We start from the raw sequence: 24461 nt of genomic DNA, 5'->3' as shown, positions 1-24461 counted from the left end.
TTTCCTCCTTACAATGCTAGACGTGTTAGAAACCAGCAGAAGACTAAAACAACTAATAAAACAAGTTACTAAAAAGTAGAGGCAGACTAGAAAGCCAAAGGACAAAAACCTTCCTAAAAAGAAGGTCTTCATCATTTGGCAGAAGAGTTTTAAAGGCCAGTTTAAGCAGTATCATAATACAAATTAATGAGGCATAAATAATTTTGGGGAAACTATTTGCAGAACGTTTTGTATGTGTCACTTAAAAAAATCCAACAACCCTCAAAGACATGGCAATCAAATCATGTGACAAACCCATATGCAACTCCAAATCTGTCCTTATAAAACTGCCTGTATCTCACAGAAGACTCACACATGTAACTATTGGAAGAGTACGCTAAGCTATTTGGCAATCAAATTCTATGATTAGCAGCTGAAGAGGGGGAGGAGGCGAAGAGAAAATCTAATAGATCAACTGACACTCATCAACTATATTTTTAAATTGTTTAAGATGTCTAAAATATTGTTTTGCCGTGCTATATATAACCAAAAAGTTGGAAGAAAAAGGAATGCAATTAATATTTTTGTTAAAAAGAACAAATGGTCTTTGTGGGGGGTGGGTGGGTGGGAAGATGTGTGCTATTTAAAAATATGTGCCATTGAACAAGGGAGTCCAGCCAGATATCAAGTGGCATATTGACAAGATGAGCAACAACTCCAGAAAGAAATTATTCCAAGGGGTGATATTTTATTTCTTAAGAACGGTTTATTCCAAAGTTAAATCAGTAGAAAAGACGAAGCCCTAGTGCAGGTCATTTACATTATTCTATGAAAAAATAACTTCCTGTTTGACCTCAATTTTGCATGCAGACATTGCCCCCCCCCAAAAAAAACATTAATTATCAGATAGAAAGAGCTGTTCAACCAGTTCATTTCCCCTATTCTTGAACAGATTGTTTGAGACATAATATGAATACTAATTACTGATAAAGTATCTGTCAGTGTTTTGAAATATGCACCAAGATAACACCGTCTTAAAAGTCTCCTGGATACTTCTGGTAAATTAACCCACATAGTTTTTTGTGTTGTTGTTTTTTAAAGTTCAAAACAAAGCTGGCAAAGCTTTTGGTTCCAATTCTAAGGCAACGACCTTCCTTTCTAAAATAATAGTTTGCATCTTTAAAAATTCCTAAGACAGCAAAGTGATAGGTAATGGGAAAGCCTACAAATGAGCGGTTTTAGATGGGGAAATGCTTACTTTTGTATGCAACGTGGGTCAAATGTATGCCCTGCTGTTCAAAGTAGGATACAGGACCAACTCAAAATTGGCGTTGTTTAGCGGTTGCAAACACTTTACGAAATGGTTTCTCAGGTGATGGGTAGGTTTTTATTATTTCAATTGGATACTAGTCACAAATTAGCCCCATCCTCAGTATACATAACAGAGACAACTAGAGGTGCTGTTACTAAAACATGGGCAATAAATTAATTTTAGATCCCATCCTCTGAGGAGCTCAAGAGTGGTCAACATTGTTTTTCCCCACCACATTTTATTCTCACAAGCACTACATGTGGTAGGTTAGGCTGAGAGGTAGTGATTAGTCCAAGAGTTTCATAGCCAAGTAGGGATTTGAACCTGGGTTTCCCCGTCCTTTTCTGATGCTCCCAGCTATTATACCACTATGGTAAGTGGGGGGACTCTTTTTTTTAAGCAATGCTTATATTTCAAGGAGTAAGGAACTCCCTGACACTACAACTCAGAGTTCTTCCACAAGTAGGCCATTTTCTGCTGCCATCAATTTTCTTAGAGTACTTTTAGTTTTCCTAGTAGCTTGGTATAAGAGGCTTAGACATGATATGGGCATAAACAATAGAGACAGTTTGACATGTTCCTTTATTTTGTACATAAGGGAATGCTAACATTTACTTTGGGGTTTTCAAAAGAATGGTTACTGACAATTCTTAAGGGCTCAAGAGATACTGTTGCTACAAGCCTCTTAGAGGGCAATCGTACAGGACCACCATAGGAAGCTGCAGATCACCTCTTCCGCATCCATAGACAGAGCTCTGAGCACAAAGGAAGAGATCTGATTGTGGATCTTCAGCTGCTGCGGAAAGCTCATCTTACAAGGTCGCAAATGCAGCTTTGTAAGAGAAGTCGGAGACGAGAAAAGGGGGCATGCTGGTGGGTGGGGAGGGGAAGGGCAGTGACATGCAATATCCTATGGGTTCCCCAGTTCCCTATCCATCCACCAAAATGTAAGTCAGCTACCCTATGGGCTCTTAGGCCCATCTAGCTGCTTTTTGCATTTTAAACTGAGTAATGGAGGCAAAATTGCTTCCAGCCTCTTCTTGCCCTGCCTGGCTCTTGCCAGTAGGGCATAGGTAGGGTGACCATATGAAAAGGAGGATAGGGCCCCTGTATCTTTAACAGTTGTATTGAAAAGTGAATTTCAGCAGCTGTCATTTGTATATATGGAGAACCATATACACAAATATATACAGGTGGCTACTAGGAGGAGGGCTTTCTCCGCTGTGGCACCCCGGCTGTGGAATGAGCTCCCCAGAGAGGTCTGCCTGGCGCCTACACTGTACTCCTTTGGTCGGCAGCTGAAGACCTTTTTATTCTCTCAGTATTTTAACACTTAATTTTAACTCAAATTTAAATTTTACTGTTCTAACTCTGTATTTTAATCTTATATCAATTTTTGCTGTGTGGTTTTATCCTGGTTGTGCTTTTTATACTGTATTATGTATTTGTGTTTTAAAACTGTTGGTTGTTTTATTATGGTTTTAATTTTTGTGAACCTCCCAGAGAGCTTCGGCTATTGGGCGGCATAAAAATTTAATAAATAAATAAAAATAAATAAATAAACCTGGTGAAATTTCCTCTTCATCACAACAGTTAAAGCTGCAGGTGCCCTGCCCTCTTTTAAATCTGGTCACTCTAGTATAGCTCTTGCACTTTAACTGTTGTGATGAAGAGGAAATTTCAACAGGTTCTCCATGTATACAAATGACACCTGCTGAAATCCCCTTTTCTATGCAACTGTTAAAGATACAGGAGCCCTGTCCTCCTTTTCATATGGTCACCCTAGCATAGGATAAGCAGAAGACTCCAAACTTGGAACTCTCTGTCAATCAGGACTGTAACCCATAGGACTGTGCCCTGAATTACTTCTGAACTACTTCTTTTACCCCAGGCCAAATTTCCTAAACCTCCACCCCAGCCAAATTCCCCCACAACCAGGTCCAGTTCTTCAGTATACGCTGCTTGTTAATTTATCTGGTTTTTAATGCCTGCTTTTAGTAAGAACGTAGGGTAGCCTCCTGGCATAACGCAGCCACTTGCTCCCTATTATTGATTTTCACCAGCAATACACAGTTATCATACAGGTAAGAAATAGCTTAATGTTCATGCCTTAACTATTCCCTTTCTCCACAGTTTTTTCCTAGTCCTTTCATCACATACCAACCAACAACACCTTTTCACTTCACCAACTGACTGATTCTAACAGTCCACTGTCTAACTTCCATCATTTCCCAAATTCTCTTTTCCACCTAGTAGAATCCTAGCCAATCAGGATCTGATGTTTCCTAGAACAATCAAACTAGAATCTACCTGAACCAGGCCCCATCTATAAATATTAAAAGTGATCATCTTTCTCCCCCATTCAGAATCTATAACAAAGCACTATTTCTACACAGTCCTGTAACAAAAATAGGCCGCAGGCCTACTCAGATACTTTATAGCCTAACGAAGGTTACAGAGAATATTTAAATATTACAGAACATGGATTTATATACATAACATTCCTTCACAGTGGGCCTGTACAGACAACATGCGAAACCATGGTTAGGCCGCTCACCCCTTTGCAGCAAATGGTTAGTGAGTATGTTTAAAGCAAGGTTTTATAGCCACCATGGTTTGGAATGGTTCACACAACATGCTAAGTCTTGGTTCACACGACATGCTAAGCCACAATGTTTAGCTAAAAATGCTTAAACACCGTAGCTTTGCTTGTCATCTGAACAGGATCAGAACACATAACTGAGACCCATGGGGTGGGGGGAGGAGGGGAGGAAGTCTTCTCCAGCTATGTCCTTCCAGGTACATGTTTCAGCACCCAAATGGCCATGAGGGTCAGGGAGGGAGTATCACTGGGGACTATATGAATTCTCTCTCAGCTTCCTGTCCAGGTAAATGCCAATCTGGTCTGTCTGTATGGGCTCAGGCTTGGTGTAGTGAACCCCTGTGATGTAGTGAACCCCTTGGTGTAGTGAACCCCTGGGGGACCTCAACATGCTGAGGCCACCAGTTCCAGGGCACTTCATGGCTTCATGGGCACTAGGTTATCACTTGTGAACAATGCCAACAAACGCTTATGCCAGAATAAAATGGTTAATCTTTAAGGTGCCACAAGACTCTTTTTTTTCAATTTTTACAACACCCAGAGAGAAATTGTTCAATGAGATGCTGAATAACTCTAACAAATAAATAATTATACCATATTGACTTTCCAATTTAACTGCTGGGAGTGCTATGATTTCAAGTTTTATACATACTTTGCACATTCTAACATAAATATTCCATTAAACATAGTAAAAAAATTATATGGCTGATTGCAAGTCAATGTAGTATCTTCAGCAAAGATAATCAGGTTCATTGATAATACGATACCAAGATCTGCCAGCATAAATAGAGATGAAAAACTTCAAAGTTCAGCAAGATTGAAACTGGGTGATTGGATTGTAGATGCCGGCTAGCATATGTCGCACAATATAGATTGAAGTTCCACAAGTTAGTGCCTTACTGTTCGAAGTAAATTAATGTGAATTTAATTCTGGCCCAAGAAACAAGGCAAATCGAACATCACGTTTAGCCTTGTGCATAGATCTCATTGACAGGACACATCTTCCATGACATAAACAGAGTCTTAGGGCTCAATCTCAAGGATGGGGGTATGCTCCTGATGTTCAAAAATGACAGCGGGTAAGCAGCCAAGAAGCATCTGGGGTTTGTCACTGAAGCACTGCATGTTAAGGAAGGTGCAAGCACAATGAGAATTGCCATGTAGCAGAGGGTGCGGAGGAGGGAAGAGTCCCTTCAGATCCCTCCTCTGTACCTAGCCAGCAAACATTCAAACTTTGGCAAGCCAAATGAGATTCCACTATAGTTTATTAGCTGATGGCTACATCACCAGAAGACACTTACCTAGCTGCCAGGTTTGCTTCTTTAACTCTACTCTCAGACTATACTTGTAAAGAGTGTTTGTGATGAAATGGTATTTTATTTTGTTGTTTGTATGTACATTTTTGAATGTTTGGTTGAGGGCTTGATTTGTTTTGGCCAATCGTTTTTATTACAGGCAATGGTAAGTAGGAGGGAGGGGGGAGTTAGAATGTTGACCTGTTTGATTGGCTGTTTCATTTTGAGTGGAGAGTGTGTGTGTGAGAGAGAGAGGATAGAGTTGAGAAAGTGAGGAGGAAAATGAGCTTTCATCAGGGTAAGATTAGAGGCTATAGTTTTGGGTGGTGGTGGTTAGTTTTCCCTAGAAGGTGGATGAAGGTATATTTAAATAACTTTAAGCACAGGTTGTATCTAAATATGTTTTTCTTTATAAATAAAGTTTTCAATATTGTGTTGTCATTTTAACCAGGCTTTCTCGGTCTTAGTTCTTGCCGTAGATTGGTGATATACAACCACACTCATACTCAGATACAAAAATAAATTAAAAGGTTTAAATTTCCCTCTTTTTTAAAAAAAAGAGGGTGGTGCCAGCAAAAGAGAAGTTGTGGGTGGTTCTTCATTTCCTTTAGACTAGTTTCCTTCTGTCCCACTGGGCCTCTTTTGGGCAATATTTCCTCCAGGGATTCTGTCCAGTGGCTTTTGGAACCTCACCTACCAATTCAGCCAGCAGGGAGCTATGGCCACCACCCGTCCATCTACGTGGAAATTCCCTCTTCTCCCTGATCTCTGGCACAAATATCCCTCTCCTGCAAATTGCCGAGAACTTCTAGGAAGATCAATACAACGCTTCTGCAGAACCTTGTATGCAAACTCCCTCCTCTCTCCACCAGCCCTCGAACAAAGGGGGATCGTTTCCAGCATTTTACACCTAATGTTGGGGAAGAAAGAAACAGCAAAAGGAATTATTTCCTCCTCTTTCCTTTGCCAAAGCACAGCGCAAAGTGATTGAAAAGATGCATCTCCATCCATCAGGGTAGAAAGCAGGAGAAGAGATCAGTAGTGACCACAACAGCTGGCTACCATGCCAAGCTAAAACGTGTGTAGCCAGGCCAATCCTGGCAGTAAATGCAGCATTTTAACAGATTCCAATGGAGCTTTCATCTGTGAAACAGCATAGAAAGAAAAAAAGCAATAAAGGAAAACTTTCTCAGAGCTGACAATGCCCATTCAGAACTTCCCAGCCACCTTCATATAATAGGAGAGCATAGCAGTATAGCATGTGAAAATACTTGGTAAATTCTGCTAACATTTTGCCACTTTTCCTCTGAAGCCTGAGTGTGAAGCCAAACAGACTTGCTGCTGACATTGGCGCACAATCAGTATTTTGTATCTAGAAAACCAATAATTTCTGTGGAAACAGCTCCTTTTCTGAGGATCTGATGGTTGGTTTATTGACACAAAACATTTTATACTTTTGCTTCTTTTTATTACACAGGCATGGCTCTTTAGTTTTGGCCACATGTTACATTTATCAGTTAGTAGTACTGGTAATCGCACACTTCCTGCTTCTTGATGACATCTTATGTGAATACAACAATGGCAATGGTTGCATCAAACATATGATCCAAACCTACACTCTAGGTAGGAACAGTAATGGCCAAAACAGATGTGACTATAGCAGCTTTTTCATTCTTACTCTAGAGTATAGGGGGCCCTAATATGAGTGTGTGTTGGGGGAGGGGTCAGCTTTCAAAATATAGATTAGGGGCTCTGTACCTACTCTAGGACATAGAGTACTAGAGACACAGTTAAAATACTGTCTGTGTTGGCCCTAGAGACTCAAAATGCTGCATCAGTGGCACATTGCAGGAATAGAACAGCTAAGCGTCACACTGCCCCCCCCCCAAAAAAACCCCACCATGGGCATACTTGTGTGCTTCAGAAATTGTGAAGTGGTACAACTCTAAGAAAGAAATTATATGCATGAGAGGGCATGCATGCATCTATGTGCTTATATAACTATCCAAGAGGACCTGGTTGTAAAAGTCTTTTTTGTTTTTGACGCTGAAATATTCTGATACTGTGGAATTACAGATGCTAATATCACCTGTTTATTTATTGCTTTTCTATACCGCCCAATAGCCAAAGCTATAGAGTGAAAACCTGTAAGCTAGGTAAATATTTAGCACTAGTAGTATGTGAGCATCCTTGATCATATACATGCTCTCATCATACATCACAATTTTTAATGCTCTAATGGCTACATGCTTGATCATGTAAACACTTCATGTAAACATGGCAACACTTTAACAGCTGAGACAAGTTAGTTACTAAATGTGTCAGTTAAAATAAGGATGCTTCTTCTATATTCCGCAAGTAGTATCATGGCTTGACATATGGAATGAGCCAAGACTACCAAGTCTAAATAATATGTGCTGGATTTAATAGACTAGAGACCATATGAATATAATCTAAAAGTCTTTAAACAATCAACCGTGGCCTACCACTCGACTGGACTATTGTAACTTTCTCCTGACTGGCCTTCCTTCTTATCACGTCAGTTCGTTGGTTTCTATTCTCCACTCTGCTGCTAAGATCATCTTCTTGGCTCATCGCTTCGATTATGTAACTCCACTCCTGAAATCCCTTCATTGGCTTCCAATTCACCTCAGAATCGAATATAAGCTTCTCTGTTGACTTTCAAAGCTTGCCACAGTCTAACTCCTTCCTATCTAGCTTCTCTAAGTTCACATTATTGCCCTGCTTGTGCTCTTCGCTCATTGAATACTATGTTTCTTACCCGCCCAAGGGTCTCTTGCTTGGCTTTGTCCATTTTCTCTTGCTGCCCCTTATGCCTGGAATTCTCTTCCAGAGCATTTGCAGACCATGACTTCAATTACAATTTTTAAAGCTCAGTTGAAAACTTTTCTTTTTTCTAAAGATTTTAGACCTTGACTTGATTTTACTTTTACACTGCTAAAGTTTTATAGTCTCCTGTGCCTGTTTGGTGTATCCCCTTCCCTTTCTAATTGCGTTCTTATGATTTTATTAGAATGTAAGCCTATGTAGCAGGGTGTTGCTGTTTTATTGTTTTACTATGTACAGCACCATGTACATAGTAAAATAATGACAATAAATAATAATGATATCACCATTTTAAAAAACTTAACCAAACCATTACCTTTAGAATTATTTTTCTAAATGACAATACATATCATTTACCCAGAAGAAGCAGTTCACCTGTCTCTAAAATTATAAAGAAACACTATGCAATAAACTAACATCTTTCTTCTGAATGCACTCTGCTATCTGAGTGACTGCTGCTCTTTAAGAGGTTAAAGTTCACAGAAGATTCAGTGGCACCTGCTCCACCCCACCTCTAGTCAAATAACCCACCATTATGTTCAGTCAAGGTAAATAAGCACAACTAACAATGTGTTAATTTGCTGCCTCTGGTCAGCCATGTGTACCTCTGACCTTATAGAGGGTTTAAATCAATTAAAACTTCAGGCAATAAAGACCTCTTGCTGATTAAGTTAGATAGAAATTATCTTTTCTAAAGGGATTACAGCTTTAAGGTGGTGAGCCTTTAATTTAATATATGGTAATTCCTTCTTCCTACGTCCCTCGTATTTAGCTAATGGCAGTGAAATTGCATTTGCTAATGTGGAATCTTTTTTATTGAACTTTCTAGGGCAAACAGAGTTTTCAGAAAGTTTTTGATAAAACAATTCATGTGTGCTCAATAAATGAAAGATTATACGCATCTACTTTGCCAGAGTGTGTTATTTTTTTCAAGTCAATACACAGATTCATAACACAACACATGCAGGTTTCATAAATGTAGGAAGAGGATAGTATCATTGCTCTGTTCTCTGGGAATTACCAGAAGTTTACTGTATTTGGAAAACAAAGAAATAACTTTTCATTGAGTGATCACTTCTGGGGACATACTTGGAAGTCTCCCATCAAGGACCACCTCATTTTTCTGTAAGGTCTACAAAATATGAGCCTGTAACTCCTTAATACACCAGTTTTCCCTAAGGTCAAGTTTTCCCTATGTAGGACCCCTTCTTTGCCAAGTCTCATCATACTCTTCTTCCCTAACAAGAATTCAGAGCTTCCAATTGGTGTCCACCTGACACCACTGAATCATCCACCTCTCCTCCTGTTTCCTGAAAGAGTAGTAAGGAATCATTATTAATCTTTCTGTCACCCGATCTTGAACACTCCTGTCCAGGTTTCCTTAAGTCAAGGGTGGGGAACCTTTTTCAATCCAAGAGACTGTACATTTCTGAGCCTGATTCAAGGTGCTGGTTTTAACCTATAACACCTTACATGGTTTGGGACCACAATACCTGATGGAACACATCTCCCGACATGAACCTACCTGTACATTATGCTCAACATCTAAGGTTCTCCTCCAGGTGCCTACTCTGAGGGAAGCTCGGAGGATGGTAACAAGGGAGAGGGCCTTTTCAGTGGTCCCCCCCCCCCAATTATGGAACAATCTCCTCAACAAGGCTCGCCTGGTGCCAACATTGTTATCTTTTCCGTGCCAGGTCAAGACTTTTCTCTTATCCCAGGCATTTAACAGCATATTTTAAGTTTTTTAACTGACCCCTGGATAGTTGGTATATAGTCTGTTTTTATGCTTTTTATGGTTTAAAATTGTGTATATTAATTTTTAAATGTTCAGTGTTTTTAATCTTTGTAAACCGCTCAGAGAGCTTTGGTTATGGACAGCATATAAATGTAAATAATAAATAAATAAATAAATAAATTCCAAGTCTCAGGGGCTACATTACATCTGTGGGCTTAAGGCCAATGGTAGAGTGGGAAGGACCAAGATGGGATTGTTATCAGTTCTAAGCCTAATCAGAAGAAAGCAGATCAAGCCTCTGCATATCTACTCAGACATAAGCAAGATAAACCTCTGCATAACTGCTCAGAAGTAAATAGGAATTAATCACTGAGGTACACTGTCAAATAACATCCCAACAACCAAGCCTCTACATGTCTACTCACAAGTAAGCAGGGCAAGTCTCTTCATATCTAGTCTGCATGATTCATCAGGGGTCCATCAGGACCCATCATTGCTAGCAGTTGGTAAGACACTGAAGAATTACCTGTTTTCTCTGGGCTTCTCCTGAGTATGTTCTAGTGGACTGTTCAGGGTTTCCTTTAGCTGCAATTGTGTTTTAGATTTTAGTACCCTATGTGCTAGATATTTTATCACTGGAATTTGTTAATTTCATCAATTTTTTAAAATCGTTGTTATTGGAATTTATTGTATGAGATTTCATTGTGTAAAGTGCCTTGGGAGGACTTTTGCCCTAAAAGGCAGACTAGAAATATTTTAAATAAATGAATGACTGAAGTAAGCAGGACAAGCCTCAGATGTAAGCAGGGCTAAATCACACAGTAGTTTATGTACATGTTTACTATACATAATTTTGAAAAGTGCTATTGATATCTAGTTTAGATTCTAAAATCTGGATCAGAGTTACCAAGTCTGATTATCCATAAATGTATGTGCTGTTTGAATGACAGCAATATGCACATAGGCAGCTGTGTAGGCAAAACTAACCTTTAGCCAGCAAGAGCCTTGAGTATCTAATACAGCTGTCCAGGGATGTACCAACTCAGCACACAATAGAAGATTCAAACTCAGGCCTCTTCCCTGGATAGCTTCTTTAGCAGTTCTGGGATATTTTCATCCCAGCCGTAAGCCATAAAGTTATCACTTCAACCTCAGGCACACCTACCTTGTGGTCCTTCACAGCAAGGTGACTGTCAAAAGTTGACAAGGTGATCCTCTGATTCTATTCTAAGGACATAGCTACACATTACATCAAAGATGCATGTAACAGAACCCCGAAGGCTAGTTGTTTTTTTCAGGAGAGTAATTTTGAAGTGGCGAAGTAGCACCGAAGATGGGGCACTAAGCCTTTTCCTTGCCAGCTGTTTCACTATTCTACCTTTCTCCCCTCCATTTTCTTCTCTGGCAATGTTCCAAAGATCCCTTTGACCCCATTTAGAACCCCCATAGGAGAAGATTTGTAGCAGAAAAACAGGCAACGAGGAAGGAGTTAAACGTCCCTTCTCACTTGCTGCTTCTCTGTTCCGAACTGTTCATTATGAAGCTGTTTTGTTTGGTTACATACATTTGCATGTAATATATATATTTAGTCACCTAGCATAGACTTACTAAGGGCATGTCTACAACACAAGGGTGCTGGGGGAGGATCGCGGACTTACCGGCTTCCGTGATCCTCCCTGGGTGTCTTGACAACCACATGACATCTCGGAAGGACATTGCGGCCACCATTTTTTAAAACAACAACAACGAGAGGAGCACACTTGCACTCCACTGCAAAAGATAAGGGGTAAATAAACAGACCCCGCTCCCCATCCCCCCACCCCCGATGCTGTGCAGCTTCGTGCCCATTTCAAGTGCCCCGCTACTCACAGGGAGGACAGGACGACCCAGGAGCAGCAGCTACACGGGACGGTCCCTGAACCATGGAAAAGTCAGGTTTTTCGCAGTTCCTGATATCCCAGGGTAAGCCCTTGCTTGTCCTGGTTTGACCCCAGGATCCCCTGTGCATCATGTGGATGCACAGAGATAATCCAAGGACTACCCTGAGATATAGGCATGGTGTAGACATGCCCTAAGTCTCTCTCTTTCTCTCTGCCAAATCATAGAAATGTTTGAATAAACAACAGGACAAGAAAAAGCCGTTAAGTCATCACTCATCACTTCAAAATAAAAGCAAGATTATTGAGCCTATCACTTAATAAGCAACTTAACTTTAATCAGTACAGAACCAATTAAAACAAAACATTTAAATCAGAGTTCTAAAGTTCTGAAACAACGTGTGTGTGTGTGTGTGTACATAGGTGTGCTTCCAAAAGCTCTGAATGGCCTACAAAATAAAAAAAAGTATCAGTTAAGAATCAATCTAAATAAACCTGTTCAATTTTTAAACAGGGAAAGGAGATCTAGCAACCACATTAAGTGATAAAGAATTCAGTGTTCACTCAGTGTTATACAGAACACAGTAGGCTAGCCAGACTAGGCAACATATTAAGATATAATTCTGGACCTAATGAGTATAACAAATGCAAGAGCGTCTGTATTTTAATAGTATATGATACAATCACTGAAGAAAATAATTTAAATCAGCATGGACGCAAACATTTTGTAACTTGCCAGGGGAATGCAAGGAGTTTAAATGAAAAATCCCAACATATTAACTTGGGATAGGTGTTTAGTGTGGTGCCGTAGGGATTGATGCTAGGTCTGATTTTGTTTAACATCTTCATTAATGCAATGGAAGATGGGATTAGCAGCATACTAATGAAATCCACAGAGCACGCTAAGTTGCAGAGTGTTATTAACATAAATGAGACTAGAGAAATAATACCAAAGGCACTAGACAGGTTAGAAATAACAGATGGAAACAAAAATATGAGATTTGACGGGTAAATGCAAAGAAATCCTAGGGCACATATTCTATAAAATCTCTGAAATGTATTTAAAGAAAGGGAGAAAAGTTGTTTGAAAGAAAGATGAAAGTGACCTATATCTATGGTGATTACACACAGCAATTTAGCCATATTATTATACTAGATTACTGGTTTTATGTTTTAAGGCACCACAATAAAAAGCAGGAAGGTGAATACTGCCTTCAGTTTTTGGAGACCACAGAACCAGAGTGATGTTGGGGAGAATTTGTAGTACAAGGCAGCCCCTGAAGGTACTGACTGATAAGGAAAGATTTAAAGAGAAAGCTAATGACTAGGAGAACCTGATAATGACAATCATATTTTGAAGATGTGCTCGCTATGGAAGAGAAAGAAATATTACTGAGACAAAGAGGTGTAGTGGATGCTTCAAGATGAGTCATCATTATTATTTACTGAACACATGTTTTCTAACAGAAGAATACATACGATATGGGTCCTTCCCTAAGGAATCATATATCATATGGCGTGTATCTTCAGCAGACCTTGTGTGACTTCTGTCAGTATGAGTGATAGTTCATTTTAAGATAGATGCTGTCCTGCAAATCCCAAAGTATTAAGAAACATAAAATCAGGAAGGTGGCATCATTTATTGGACCAGCTTCTGTTGGTACAGGAATATGAAAGCTACTCAGAATGTGTATAGGCAGAATGGAAACATAGATAAGGTTACTGAGAAAAAATAATAATATTTAAAACATGTATATGCTGACACAAGCAAATATCTTTAAATAATGACCTGCATCACATAATATATTCTTTATAGTGTGGATATTGCACTCAGGAATGTAACCTCAAATATGTGCTAATTAGGATGCATTTAATTATGTTGAGTTGTACTTATTCTTCTTCCTTAGAGTCCTTGAAGTTAATCCAAAGAACTAATATTTAGACAAGCTATGCACAAGTCACCTGTGGCAATCAAGCTTAGAGTTCTGCATGCTACAACTATGCAACAGAACGTGCCACCTTACACCTAGTGAGGACTCCAGTTCCATTCATATATTACCTTTGTGAAGAGGAAAAGTTTATAGAAAAGGACAGCAGGTCTGCACCTGTAGTCCCACCCCCAACACATAACTCCTCCTCCACCATCACTCACATGCGCTTCTGAGGCAGGGAAGTATTTATGCATAGAACTCTGTACATGGAGGATGGGCAGGGTTCCAGTATCAATGGGAATGTGTAGATGGCAAATGTGGAACTGGGAGGAGCTCCACAGCCCCTTTCTACATACTTTATTCCCATGTACATAATGCATGAAGGTGAGCTCACTTGACTTGCACTGAATTGTTCATTTCAATTCTAGCTCTCACAGTTTGAGAAAAAACTCAAATTATGTAAACACACACACACACACACACACACACACAGAGAGAGAGAGAGAGAGAGAGAGAGAGAGAGAGAGAGAGAGAGATTGAGATTACAGAAACAAAGACAAGTGGAGTTCCTGTCACAACCCTCTTCCCATGGCTTCCAATTCTTCTCCTTTGCCTCTCTACTTAGACAGCACTTTTTGATGCAATAATGTTGGCACTGTCTGCCATATGACAAGTTTTAAATGAAATACTATTACTGATTAATCACATTGTTTTCCTATTACGTTGTTATAATGAAGCAAGTATATTGGAAGTGAAATATTCCACAGAACATGGTAGTAATATTTATCTGCTGGCTTTTCTACTTTCGTATAAAGAATAACCTAGAAAATATATTATTCTCCAAGGTATGAAAAGAATTATACCATCATTGTATAGGACAGCCTTCACCAACCTGATGCCTTCCAGATGTTTTGGACTATACTGGCTGGGGGATGTTGGCATTTGTAGTCCCCACACATCTGCAGGGTATTAGGTTTGGGAAGGCTGGTATAGAATAATAAAAATTGCAAAGAGAGATTCCTGCATTGAGCAGGGGGGTTGGACTTGATGGCCTTATAGGCCCCTTCCAACTCCAGTATTCTATGATTCTAGTATTCTATGAGATTTAAATACACTGCATGGTTTTTCAGCTTTTCTCATTCATACAAGGCATTCTTAGACTCTCATATAACTATCACTCAGACAATAAAAGTTACTTCTAAGAACGCATCACCTTCTTGCACCATATATTAAAGCATTACTTCAGGATTATTACAATGGAACAGCCAAGGACAGCTGACCAAAAATACTCCGTTTCCTCTGACACTTCCATTCAAGGCTGTGACATTATGTTGGAAACTTGGCATTCAAGGAGACTTGAGATTGCAGTCATAAAATTTAATGAAGAATGAGTTAGATTTTTTGCCATTCCTACCTGTCTTTACTCCACCAACCATCTCCCTAAATTAGTCTGATTATAAACAGAAGAGGGATGGCCGGGCAGCCAAAACATTCTGTATCAAAGGTGAAAGCACTACATCACACCACAGTAATTCACAGTGTATGAAACACATTAACAGTGTGACACTCTATTCTCATAGCAAGATGCTTTTTCCCAGCAGACACTTGACTTCATAATCTAACTCAAATGTGTGTCTTTCCCAAATGTCATTGGCTCTTTTAAAATGCTGCTCTGGGGACCAAAGCAGACATTACTTTACATTTGCATCTAGCAGCTAAGCTTCCCCCCCCATTTTTACACTAGAGTAGGCTCAGGGGGCCAATTCGGATTTTAAAAGCCCCTTTGCCCACTCCCCGTTGTCTTTGTTTCAGATTAACAACAACCAAGCAAAACTTTGTGCAAGCTCAATGCTGGCATCACTCTCCAGGAGGAAGGAGGTATTCCATAGCCTTGGAAATATCCACGTAGATAACAGTTCTACATCTCCATTTTATCTATTATAGACAGACTCTAAATTAATGCCAGTGCAGGTGATTAAAAAAAGAGAGCTACGTTAGAGATGAACTTGAATTTTGAGAAATATTATTTCGTAATGCTATGACTTCAAGGGAACTTTGCAGATTTACACTATCTGGAAGTCTGGCTTCCTCTAGTTGTGATTCTGTGAAGGACAGATTAGCTAAAGTTTAGGGCTCATCTGGATGGGAGCATCGCCTTAACACTAAACGCAGAGTGCCCAAAGCAGTCCCAACAAAAGGACAATGCATTTGGCTTTGTGCGATGTTCCTTCATGAGGACGGTGGAACTGTACTGAGCCCCCAATCCCTCTTTTGCTATTTAGGCAACTGGAGATTGGTAGAGGGACTAACACAATTTGCCATGTCTCTGATGGATGCACTGATCCTGCACTTTAATGGAGGAGTGCCAGCACCAGAAGGGCAAAGAATAATTGTATTAAAGGATGTCCAACACTCACCCTGAATTGCCAAACTCCATAAAACAAGAATGCTGAGTCAATCAGTGGCATCCTTGATTGAACACAACATTTTTTAGTCAATGGCATTTCTATTAGTGTCTCTGAATCAGAATCAGACTGTAATTTGTGGAAGCTAAGCCTTACAAAGTGCATGGGAATGGCTAGGATTATTCAGTCTCATTCAAATGAATATAATAATAGCCTTTCTTAGGGGAACTCAGGTGTCAGTTTGTTTACGCAGGAAGTGTAAGTATGCAAACATGAACAGGTGGCCTTGCTACTTTGTACTTGCCACTAATAATTAGCTCAAGAACTACCTACACGAGCTGCAGAAAGTCAGAGCCTATCCCCCCTGGGATAGTACACTTGCGCAAAGACACGTTTACTATTTTGAAATCCAGTGACAATAATCAGTTATTGCAGTACTGCACTTCAGGGCCTTCATTTGTAGCTTTCTGTGAGTAGACAAGTTTACTTTATATATCTCAGGTGAGCTGTACCTAATGCTTCCAGAGAGCTTTTAGGCCAGATTTCATCACGGCAGAAGTGGCAAGGTGGATACATTATTCTGCAATCCACAGAAATCAAGAGCTTGTCTCTCTTCAGATAAAATAAGGGGCTAGGATTGATCTATGAAACTAACTATAGAAATTCTAATATTGAAGTGGTTCACAACATGCAGTAACTGGAAAAGAAAACTAACAAAGAGACTTATGGCATCTTAAAGACTAACACATTCATGATATAATACATCAATAGCATTATAATATAAAATATTATAAACGTAACCAAAAAATGGTTAATCTTTTAGGCGTCATAAGACACACAGTTTTCCCTGCCATAAAGTAACATGTTTACCCCTCTAGAAGGGGGGGGAGTGATGCCTTAAATAATGGTTTCTTTAATGTTACTTGTCTGTACTAGGAACCCATGCAATAAGAAGAAAACAAACTGAAATCACTAGCGGTGTTTCAAGCTTTCCAATTTTTTTCAATGGTATTTTCCTTTTGCAGTGCTCAACAGAGAAAGGCTCACTTTTTCCCATGTACTTTCTGTAGATGGAATTACTCATGAAAAAACTCAAAAGAAATGTTTCTGACCATTTTCTAAAACTAAAAGCAGACTTCTATATCATCTTTGGATATTTTCTTCTCATAACATGGGAATTAGCCCACAACTTCAGTTAATTCACCAATTATGGGATTTTGGTAGCCAAATGCGATCCTAATGTCTACTGACTAAGGAATATGCTCCATTGTGGGACTTTTTTTTTAGTAAACATGGATAAGGATTGTGCTTAATTCATGTGAATTTTGACACATGTGGTATGTCTGGATCTTCACACTTCCATTAAATAATATCAAAAGGAATGTATATGATCAAGAATTTAGCAAGGTGCACAGAGGAACAGTCTATCTCTTGAGCCTAAGGAGATAGGCCAGAACTCCTTTGTCTTCCAAACTTCAGAAGTGAATATGGTCAACTCTGTACCACAATAGGGTTGTTAATGAACACCTGACATGGTAGGTAATTTTAAGAATATTAAATAGACCTCTCAGACTACATTGAATAGTAGGTACTGGCATTATTTTCCAAGGTGATTTGGGTGGGCTGGGGGGAAGTTAATAAGAAATCCTGACATCCTGAGTACAAAAAAAAAAATAAAAAAATTAAAGACTTCGGGGGGAAAAACACCAAACATAAGTTTTCAAAGAATTTAAAGAGCTAGTCAGGAGCAAAGTGATGCCATTATTTATTTTGTGATCTCCTCATTCTGATTTTGTAAAAGAAATAGTTACGTTTATTCAAAGGAAGAGTCTTGGTTGGTGTCTTCATTTAACTTGAGTATCAGCTTTTCATACAGGGAAAAAAATTAAGTGAGTGAATGACTGTGAACATGAAAAGTACTGTATAAAACATTGGTATATAACATATCTGTCAATAGCTCAGCAGCTTCCCAGGAAACTGAGAGTTAACCTGTGTATCCCATATATTTTTAAAGGTGGAAATAAAATCCGCTATGGGGAACTGGTTTGATAGAACTTTGAAGGTCTTCAAAACACTCGGTAATATGTTATTCACTAAAAATATTCCCACAATTCTACCATCTCCCATCATTCCTTGCCTCAAGATTCAACTGTCAACTTTGATGTGCCTTTTAAAGTACCCCTCCAAGCCTGAAAAACCATGACTACAGACCACAGAAGAGAACTCTTTGCTTTGAAACTATCTGATAAATCAGAAGATCATTTACCTGCAAGCATTATTTGGTGAAGCTAAAGCGGCACATCAACCAGGAGCATCTGAAGGCTGAGGCAGCAAAACGTCAACAACAAATTGTCATTGGCATTACATTTATGAACCTTCAAACAGCATCAGATCTTTTCCATGGGAAACCAGATCAGGTCAGACTGGAGCTGAATATTTCTTAACAAGCTAACCATCAAAAGAACTTACGTTCTGAATAAAAAGGCTATCATTTGTTGATTTGAATATCAAAGGGATACACTGCAAACTCCCAGTCTAGAAAAACCTCCCTAAGCTACACCAGACAGGTGTTTAATAATCTATTATTAAGGCACTATTTTAGGTTACTCAGAATTATTAAAAAATAGCTGTAACTGTGAAGCTGCAAATGGGACTGCACAAAGAAATGAATGCTATTAACATACTATTAACAATTCAAAAGAATGAGTTGACATACCAATCAAACTTGTTAATTGACTGTCAATGGCCTGTCCCTGAATATACAACATGACTGCATTATATATTTCAAATGCTGACAGGAAGACAGTTTCATTTGCATTAACTTCATAAACTGATCAACAACCAAACTGCCACATACATTTATAATGGGAAGCTGAATCATTTCAATATTCATGGAGCTCTGTAATTGTAAATTAGGTACTGGGAAACAATATAATACTGTATGTACTCTAAAATATCCTAAATTTTCCTGACCTACTTCCTTTGTTATTCTAAAGGAGCAGTGGGAAAAGTTGTGTATCTCAAAAATTATTATTGTTACATTAATTTTTGGCCTTATGCAAAATTCCTTTGCTGTCTAATTTGCAGCCTAGGTTTATTTGTCTGTTCTTGTATAAATAGGCTACAAGGAGACAGACAAGGTATTATACATTTTTTCTGGCCTTAGTTCCTGTAAATGTCATGAAAAAAATAAGCCAAGATGGAAAACATACTATTTTATGCTTCCTGTGTTTCAATATCAAACACATACTTGTAGCAAGCAAATAAATACCAAACCAACGGGGAGGGGGGAGTATTTACATAGTGAAATTAAGAATAAAATACACTGCTGTTGCTTACACTTCCCAACATTTAAGGAACTGAAAGCAGTCTTCTTATATAGGAAGATAAGAAGCTGACTCATACTAAGTCAAAAGACTTATGCATATAGCTCAGCCCTGCTGACAAAGACTGGCCAGGGTTTCATGTACAGGTTTCTCCACCCCTACCTGGACATTGCACCTGGAACCTTCTGCATGCAAACTAGACGCTCTACCACTGGGCTACAGCCCTTCTTGCTAGAAATCTCCTTTCAGACTATGGAAAATATCTACAGGTAACTAATACAAGTTTAAATCCACAAGAAGTCACTAGTGGTATGATCCGCAAGAGTAGCTGCACTGATACCCTCTCCTTTTTTCAGCACCAGCAGTCAACTATTTCCCTGTCGTCTGGAATATTGCATAGTCCTGCAAGTAGATACAGCCAGTGGGCTCAAAAACTAGCTGTATCCTGTTCTTCCTAGAATGGAAAAGGCCTCTGCAAGCATTCAGGAAGGACACATGGAAGTGACCACATAGCAACGGCAATAGAAATTTAAGAAATAATGTTTCTTTACTTCTGTTGTTGTTTCACCTGCAATATTATGCCTTCTAATTCTAGGGAAGATACTCCTACCCTTAGAAGACAAATACATTAAAGTCCAATCCCTATTTTAAGCATTTGGAAGTAAGCCCTTTGGTGTCAATAGCATTTATTTCTGAGTAAATGCACTTAAGATTGCAACTTTATTGTTTACCAGGTCGAATGTATACCAGCAAAAAACATTTCATGATATATTTGCATCCTTGGATGATCTAATGATGCTTTCACTGACAACGTTTGCAAGTAGGACGCACAGACGTAATTAAGTATCGCAAACTGTGAGTTACCTGCTATGCCTAATTTAATGGTTTCTCGGTTTCCCTGATTCCTGTGTTATCAAGAGGTTTGCATGACAGCTAATGCTGAAACACTGAAATCTTAAGTAACTGAAAGCAGACTTCAGCTATGAAAAATTAGACAAGTTGTGGGAATGTTTAGTAAGAATTAAAAGGATGGCCGATCCTTTCATGGGGTTTAATTAGTTGTAAACTGATGTGTGTGTCTCAAATTTTAAAATTTATTTATAGTAGTTGTAAGCAAAAGTTGAGAAATCGGAGAATAAACAATATGAACAAGGAGCTTTAAAAGTATTTCCTGAAACACATATGAACAACTACAAGTATAGAATTTAGGAAACTGGGAATATTCTTTTAAATTCAAGGAAGTGTTGGTTAGAATAAGAGGTGTCTTAACTCTGAAATAAAATGTTAATGTTTTAAATCTTAAGTCTTATTACTTTCAACCCACCAATCCAAGAAGCAATTTCCAGGCTTTAATGTAACTGCAAGTTCAATCTAATTCTGGACAGTGGCACAGCTGAACTAATACCACTCTGCTATCTGTAATAGAAATATAATACCAACAGAGAGAAATAATCACTTCTATTGTTCTACCAATTAATATGTAAAGTGAAAAGCACTGACAAAAATTATAAATCCTTTGCAAAAATCTGAACAGAGTAAATCACTGGGATGATGATAATACCAAATCATCTTGAAATGCTATTATGGGAGGATTACACATAGTACAAATTAGAGATATTAGCTTTGATAGCTTCCTCAAAGGATAGAATGTCACATGATGGCTACTGGGCACCTTTTTAGAGTGACACTTAGGTTCTAGCTGTCACATATGTGTAAAACTTAATGCCTGGTTCAGATAAAAGCACACACACATTGATTCTGGTGTTGCTTATAGCAAAGCAAAAATCAGGGAGTTCATGAGCAGAAATGGTTTTGTGCACCTTTGGATCCAAGCTACAGAAAGTGGAAATATGGTGCACAGGTAGTCTAACACACCCTGACATCTTCATGACAGAAAAGAGCTTTGAGCATTTAGGAAAGTACTACATCAACATTAAGGGCACTACCTAGCTCTAGCCGAACACTTTTTAAAAAATTCCCACTAGTTTCAATGGGAGAGATTAAAGCACTTTCCCACTGAAACTAGTGGAACTTCAAAGTGCTTAATTTTGACTGAATTGTGCTAATAATTATATCATCTCATCTAATAAGCATCTCTGGCTAATAAATACACATCAGACTGCATTGTTCAATAATAAATTATGACAATGTCCACAATGTTATTATTTATGTATTTATTATGTACCATCAACTGCCTACGGAAAGGATTCCATGATAGAGGGAGGTAGAGGAAGGTGACACCAGACATCTGCTTGTGTTCCAGCCCACCCCAGGGCTACCTTATACCAACTGCCCTGAGGGAAGGTTCCTGATGACTTTTTTTTTTTAATTAATATTGCTTATTGTGATTTTTTTATGTTACTTGCAAGCCAACTTTGGTAGCGTTCGTATCCTGAAAAGTGGTATGTAAATAATTGTGACAAATAAATAAATAAAATAATTGATTATTTTTAAAATATTTCAAATTGCTCAAGTTCATTTGTTAACCAATACTGCTATATAAATAAATACTAATAATCTGCTGGCAATCGGGATCTGTTACTGCTCTCTGAATTAAAGAATCATACCAACTGTGATATCTGAGTGAGTAGCTTACAAATAAAAGCTTACATTTTGGAAGCATAAATCCGTTCCTGATTTAGCCACTGCTAAATCTCTCCTTCTGTCCAACCTAGTATCTATTTGAATTTACGCAGCCCAACATTTCATCCCATTTATACCTTGATTCACTCTTTGCTTGAGGGCTCAACACAATTGTAAGACAAACTTCATGCTCTAAATTTTCTCATTCACAATCATTATTCCAATAATCCTTGCAAGGCAGCATCATTATCCCAACAATGGGAAGAGTTTTTTAAAATATATATATATTACTACATTTATATCCTGCCTTTTTCCTCCTCTTGCAAGGAACCCAAAGTGGTTTAACATGATCCTTCTCTGTATTTTATCCTCACTAGAACCCTGCAAAACAGATTATGTTGAAAGTCACTGACTGGCCCAAAGTCACCAGCCCCCAAGCGGGGACTAGAACCCGGATGTCCCAAGTCCCAGTCCAATACTCTAACCACTACACCACACCGACTGAAAATAGTGGCTTGTCTGTGGACATCCACTGAACTAAGCTGGGCTGCTATTTGAACTGCAGACTTCCCAGTTTACAGTTATGTTTCTTAACTTCTGTAGGACTATTAACTTCACTAGACCATCACCTCCTGGTAAAGAAGCAAGACACATATGAGTCACAACCTAAAATATATCATCATGACTATTTTGTACTTTATTTACTTACCAAAACAACATTGTGCATAACGTGTGTGTGTGTTTTAAAATCTATATTATATGTCAACAAAGGCCAAATTATGTAAATCAAAGTATACACAGAGAAATCAAAGTATACACATTTAAGCAGATTAGTATATATTTGTGCTCTATGATATATTCTGCTTCGCATAACCATGGGAAAGACAAAAAATTCTGCACAGTATTGAAGTTCTGGAATTCAAGCCAGAATTCAAGTGTTCCTGCACGTGCATATTTTTCGTTTTTCCTCACTAGTCATAGAAAGGCCTAGAAACTTACTTTAAAAAAAACCCTGACGTATTCAGAACACAATGCTTCATAACAAGGCAATAGCTATTATAACTACTTATATAGCTACTTTCTAACTCAAAATCGGCATGGAGCATCCGCAAATCTACCTATCCTACACTGCCAAATCTCAGATCAGTTGGCTGAGTTGCTTTGTCAGTATAAGCCATAGAATCTATTCCCTTTCAATCCATTTCTGGTAATAACAGGAGAATGTGATTCAGTAGACTCATCCTTAACATAGGGCTATGATCATGGGCCTGTAATATGGATTCGCAGCCAATAGTAGCTTACTGGCTTTGATACCAGACTGTATGGAGACATATAAAGTTAACTTTACACAAGACTGAGATGCTTTTGAGCTTCCCCAAGACAACTTGTCTGCCAGGACACTGGACTAGATAGGCTTTTGGTCTAATCCAGCATGTCTGATTTCATATTCTGATCTTGAAGGTAGCTAGCAAGCCTTGCAACATAGGGGGATTCAGGTTAAGCTAAACTCAGCTCTTAGTCACTGAGGGGTTCAGTTTTTAGATCAACATCAGAATCTTAATTGCTGAAAATCCAAGCTGCAAGAAGTCCATGAGCTGTTTTCACAAATTTCATCTGGAATAACTGCTGAAAGCCTACTTTGAGGTAGACAGGTATATTGAAGTGCTATAAGCACAACATCAGCTAGTTCATACTGCGCCACATACTACTTACTGAAAATAGAGGATCATTATTTTGTCATGTATTTGTTCCCAATAATTCAGACAGTAGTAAAAAGAAGACAGCCAGGGCCTAGATAGAGCTTGTAGATCAACATTGTGCCCCAGAAGTGAAGCTCTTGCCACTGGTCCTTCCGCTTGGGATTTTAAAATGGGGCTAACGTCACTTGGTGGGACTTTTGCAAGCTTGAAAGCAAGATGGGCTGCCATCCTGGCAGCTTGGGATTCTTTCAAACGTCATGCTAGCAACTAGAATACATGTCCTTGTAATGTGAGTTAGGAGTGCATTGCAACCCATCTTACTCCTAAAGCTCCCATTCCCCTCCCGGGAAAACAGGACACCATATCATGCAGCAGCTACAGTATTCAAATAGTCATTAGTCTATAAAATGGTAAATATGTCCATGGGCTCCAAATACTGAGGAAGCAACTATTCTTCTGTATGTCAATCAGTTCCTTAGATCAAAACGAATATTACTGATGTAATTAAACACTTGCATGAATGTATTATGGAAACTGGTCCTGTGACACTACAGAGAGGTAACAACTTTTATTAAGGACTCTGCTTCATGAACACAATTGCTTATGATATCAAATTGCTTCCATTTTAAGCATCAAGGAATTTAGCTAAGTGCAACTGAAGTCAGTAAAAAAATATTTTTACTTCTAGAAGGAACCCTGGTTATGTCCTATGGGCTATGTCCTAAGAATGCTTAATTAAAGAGTTCAACTGAAATAAACTCTTAACTGATTTAAAGTAAACGTGTATAGTATCTGGATAGAAAACCCCATAAAAACCCCACAGAATATGTTCAGTTAATACTTTTACTCTTAAGTGCCCAGAAAAT

The 24461-nt window shown here is 38.7% G+C and overlaps 1 protein-coding gene across 1 annotated transcript in view; it reads right to left on the bottom strand.

The window, feature by feature from the left end:
- The window catches only part of DPH6 (diphthamine biosynthesis 6), a 260810-nt gene that overhangs the window by 85969 nt on the left and 150380 nt on the right, over nucleotides 1-24461 (bottom strand). The window lies entirely within an intron of this gene.

The sequence above is a fragment of the Elgaria multicarinata genome, chromosome 2 (genome assembly GCF_023053635.1).
Source record: "Elgaria multicarinata webbii isolate HBS135686 ecotype San Diego chromosome 2, rElgMul1.1.pri, whole genome shotgun sequence".
Lineage (NCBI taxonomy): Eukaryota > Metazoa > Chordata > Lepidosauria > Squamata > Anguidae > Elgaria > Elgaria multicarinata.
This window is presented reverse-complemented; position numbering and strand designations above follow the sequence as displayed.